The 5,016-nt window shown below is 47.0% G+C and overlaps 1 pseudogene; it reads left to right on the forward strand.

Annotated features, from left to right (window-relative positions):
* Positions 1–2,260: 2,260 nt before the first annotated feature.
* Positions 2,261–4,633, forward strand: LOC100343834 (rabenosyn-5 pseudogene; annotated as a pseudogene).
* The last annotated feature ends 383 nt before the right edge of the window (positions 4,634–5,016 follow it).

A 5,016-nucleotide genomic window follows, 5' to 3' on the forward strand; every position in this document is an offset into this window, starting at 1 on the left:
TGGGCTAAGGATATGAACAGGCATTTTTCAAAAAATGAAATACAAATGGCCAACAGACACATGAAAAGATGCTCAGGATCTACCCATCAGGGAAATGCAAATAAAAACCAAAATGAGGTTTAACCTCACCCCAGTTAGGATGGCTATCATCTAAAAATCCTAAAATAACTGGTGGAAAGGATGTGAGGAAAATGGTACCCTAATGCACTGTTTGTGGGAATATCTACTCATACAACCATTATGTAGGACAATATAGACATTCCTCGGAAATCTGAAAATAGATCTACTATATTTCCCAGACATTCTACTCATGAAGGAGTTATCTGTTTATCTGTTGATATGTTTGTAGCATTTTATAGCAGCTCAACTCACAATAGCTAAGATATGGAATCAACCCAGTTGTCCACAAGTGGATAAAGAAATTATATATATATATATATATTATATATATATAATGGAATATATATTATATATAATGATTACATATATTTTAAATATTATGTATATATGGGATATTACTCAGCCACTAAAAATAATGAAATCCTCTCTTTTGCAACAAAATGGATTCAACTGGAGACCATACCATTATGCTTAATGAAATAAGCCGGTCCTGAAAATACAAATGTCATATGTTTTCCCTGATTTGTGGTAACTAATATACAGAGTACAAAAAACTGCAATGTATATGAGTGAAATTGACATTTTCAGATTTATTTTTTATAGCCCTTGTCTATATTCTAGAGGAACAGTGTTTTTTCTACTCATTACTTGTTGAATTCAGTATGGTGGGCTAAGTTTGTGATTATAAATAAAATTGAAAGTATGTCATTGCAAAAATTTAAAGAACTATAAGAAAGATGGAAGGTGGGAGTGAGGGATGGAGGGAAGGAGGGAAGAGGAGGAAGTATTTTTATGCTCTTAACACTGTATATATGAAATACATGAAATTTGTTCCCTTTTTAAAAATAAAAAAAGAATTTAAAAATTGTGATACATTTACAGAGTGAAGATAAAAGTCATATGATCATCTCTGTGGATACAGTAAAAGCATTTTACAAAATTCAACATTTTTCATGATAAGAACTCTTAAATTAGGTCTAGAAGGAATGTAACTCAGTATAAGAAAGGTCATATATGACAAAGTCACAGTTAATATTATATTCAATGGTGAAAAGCTGAAAGTTTTTCCTGCAAGATCAGGGAGAACCAAAGGGTGCCCACTGTTACCACTTCTATTCAGCATAGTACTAGAGTCCTAGTGAAGGAAATTTGTCAAGAAAAATAAATAAAAGCCACTTGAATTAAAAGAAAAAAAATGGGATAAATATTGTGGTGCTTGTAACGCAAGAATCCCATTTGGGAGTGCAGATGCAAGGCCTGGCTGTTCCACGTGTGATACAGCTCCCTGTTAATGCTTCTGGGGAACCAGCACATGGCAGCCCAAATATTTGAGCCCCATTCTTTACTGTGGGAGACCCAGATTGAGTTCCAGGCTCCTGGCTGTTGCCTGACCCAGTCCTGTCCTTTGCAGCCATTTGGGGAGAGAACCAGCAGATGGAAAATCTTTCTCTCTTTGTTTCTTCCTTTCTTCCTGTCACTATGCATTTCAAATAAATAGATACATGAATAAATGTTCAAAAATAAAAATAAATAAAAAGATATTTAGTTGTCTCTTTGCAGTTGAAATGATCTAAATAGAGACCTCTAAAGACTTCACCAAAAAACTTAGAATAATCAAACTCAGTAAAGTTTCAAATACAGAATCAACATATGAAAGTAAGTTGCATTTGTATGTACTACAATGAACTAGCTCAAAAAGAAAGTAAGAAAATAATTCCATTTATAAAATCACCATAAAGAATAAAATACTTTGGAGTAAATTTAACCAAGAAATTGAAGGATCTCTACAATGAAATGTATACAAAATGGAAAGAGTCACAGATAAATGGGAAGCTACATTGTGATCATGGCTTGAAAGAATCAACATTGTTGCCCAGCAGCTGATAGAGATGATGGAGCACGTTCTATGAAGGACCACGGAGGCACAGAGCCCCGGGCCTGAGGACAGGACAGGTCTGCATGCCCACGGGAGCCCAGCAGGGCTCCTGCTACTCCAGAGAGGAAACCTCACTCAGCCAGGGACAGGATGAGGCCACTTCCCTGTTACTCATGTATGGCTTGGTTAAGTTCACACTGCAGGAGCCTTGGGAGGAATCAAGCTGACTGTTGGCATGAGGCTGCTGCCTTCCCAGAGCTGAGAGGGGCACTGCCATGACTTCTTTGGATGACCCAGGAGAAGGGGGGGGGGGGCTTCCTCTGCCCCCTGACCTGAAGGACCTGCAGTCCTACCAGCTTCAGTCACATTACAAGGGAGAGCACCCAGGGGAGGACCATGATGTCAGAGGGCAAATTAAAAGTCTTGTCCAGAAGGCTAAGAAAGCAAAGAACAAGATGTTGAAACTAGAAGGTGACGATCGAGCAGAATCAGGGACCCAAGGATATGAGTCTTTCAGCTATGGACAGGTTGGTCCTTACATGTGGGGTCTCCAAAAATTTGGTGCTGTGAGAAGCCAGCCTTCTGACTTCAAAGAGCATCGAGCTGCCCACATTGACCACTATGTTGTTGAAGTCAATAAATTAATAATCAGGTTAGAGAAGCTCACTGCATTTGACAGAGAAAATACTGAGTCTGCAAAGATTCGAGCAATAGAAGTCTGTGGTGCCTTGGGTCAATGACCAGGATGTCCCATTCTGCCCAGACTGAATAAGTTCAGCATCTGTAACTACCACCACCACTGCCACCTCTGTGGGTCATTCAAGTGCAAGAAGTGCATGGATCTTATCAGGCTTCTCTTTGCAAACAAGCCCACCAGCGCCAGCAAGGATTGCCTGAGCACCCACACCAGCCCCAGGTAGTCACCCAACAGTGTCCATGGCTCCCGCTGGGGGCAGCATCAGCAATGAGAGCAGACTGGGCTCGGTCCTGGATGAGAAGGCTGATGACTGGATCTGCTGCTCAACACACTGCAAGGACACACTGCTCAAGAGAGAGCAACAGATTGATGAGAAGAACAAACCTGATATTGTGAAGCTCTATGGGAAATTGTGACTTTGCATGGAGAAAGTTGACCAGAAGGCCCCCGAATACATCAGGATGACAGAGGATGACAGCATCATTAAATGCCGGTGAGACAACCTATAGTCTGGAACATGCAAATGACCTTCCAGTGGAGGTCCAGAAAGTGTATGAGCTAATAGATGCTTTGAGTAGGAGGATCTTAACCTTAGACTTGAACCAGGACCCTCCACCACATCAAACACTTTGTGGCTGTAGGATCAACTACTCAGCTACACTTTTTGTGCAGGAAAAGTTGCCTGGCTTAATGTCACTGCCATCCAAGAACAATCTGAGGAGCTGCAAAAGAAAAGGAAGCAGGAAATGGAGAGGAAGAGGATCATGGGGAGACTGGTTGCTCTTGAGACCCAGAGAAGACTTGAGGAAAGGCAGAGTGGCCTGGCCTCTCCCACGGCCAGCAGGGAGCTGGCATCTCTACACAGGGGCCCTGCCCCTCCGAGAAAGGCTGAGGGCTGGCTCCCGCTGCTGAGATGTCAGGGACAAAGTGAAGATCCCGACCCCTTCCTCCCGCAGGTCCACAACACCGGTAGTTCATCAGGCAGACCAGCGATGCCGGCCGCGCTGACGGTGCGCGCTGCAGGAGAACCTGAGGCAGCTGCAGAATGCCTGAGACCAGCAGCAGACGGAGAAGGCCATCGAGCTGTCCCGGAGGCAGGCCGAGGAGGAGGACCTGCAGCGGGGACAGCGGCAGATGCTCCGGGAGCGGCAGTCGCCACGAGAACGGGTGCAGTTCAGGGTCGCATCCCTGCACGCGCACACCCGGTCCCTGGACTTCAGAGAAATTGGGCCTTTTCAGCTGGAGCCCAGCAGGGAGCCCCGCCCCCACCTTGCGTGTGCGCTGGATCTGGGCCCTTCCTCAGGGCGGAGCAGCACAGCTCCCAGGACCTCTTCCCCCAGCCCAGCGCAGGAGCCCGTCCAAGTGTGGTCTGGGCCCTCAGCCCGCGGCCAGGAACGCCCTCCCCAGGGTCCCACGTCACAGCCAAACGAGGTGCCCTCCCTCAACCCCTTTGAAGAGGAAGACCTCGCCGGCCCCAGAGAGGAGGAGCCCAGGCACCTTCCCGCTGCAGAGGCGTCCATCAGCCCCACAGCCCATGTCCCAGCAGAGTATAATCCTTTTGAGGAAGAGGAGGAAGAGGTAGCTGCAGGGAATCCGGTCACAAGTGCAGACACCTGCGCCCACCCCTTTGAGGAGGAGGATGAGCCTCCCCACCTGGGGCCCTCCAGCCCGCCTGTCCCTGGCGGCCCCTTTGAGGAGTCGGCTGGTCCCACCCTCTTCGATGTGGACAGTGACAGCGGAGCCGAGGCCGAGGAGCCCATAGATGAGGAGCTCCTGCCCCAGCAGACCGACAACATCGAGCCTCCATCTCCGACGCCACGCAGTGCGCCCGCCTGGACGAGGTGGCCGTCCTGACGGAGAACCTGCGGGAGCTGACACGCACCCTGGTCAGGCAGAAAGGGGGCCCGACTGAGCAGCCGCGGGAGGGGCCTGGCAGCTGAAAGGCAGGTGGGATTGATGGGGATGGAGGCAGGGCCGGAGTTCAGAGGCACACAACAGGGATGCGAGTCGGGTGCTTTGTGCTGTGCACTTTGAGGCATTTCCACTACAGATGAATAACAAAATGGGATCCAGAACAGGAATGATCAGCATTGATTTGCTGCTTTTCCTGTTGTTTTTTTTTTTTTTTTTTTTAAATTGGAGGTTTTCTCTAAGGGACGTCACATTCTCATTACCCAGGTAAAACTGTGTTGGGCCAAGGGCATAAATGGTAACCATGTACTTCCTGGGTCCCTTGGCTGCTGCGGGTTGGGTCATTCTGCAGTGTTAGAGAGCAGCTTTTCCTAGGCCCGCCCTTAGCCGAGAGTGGTGGGATGGAGTCCCT

This window comes from Oryctolagus cuniculus, chromosome 12 (assembly GCF_051225735.1).
Source record: "Oryctolagus cuniculus isolate XC-2025 breed Fujian yellow rabbit chromosome 12, ASM5122573v1, whole genome shotgun sequence".
Classification (NCBI taxonomy): domain Eukaryota; kingdom Metazoa; phylum Chordata; class Mammalia; order Lagomorpha; family Leporidae; genus Oryctolagus; species Oryctolagus cuniculus.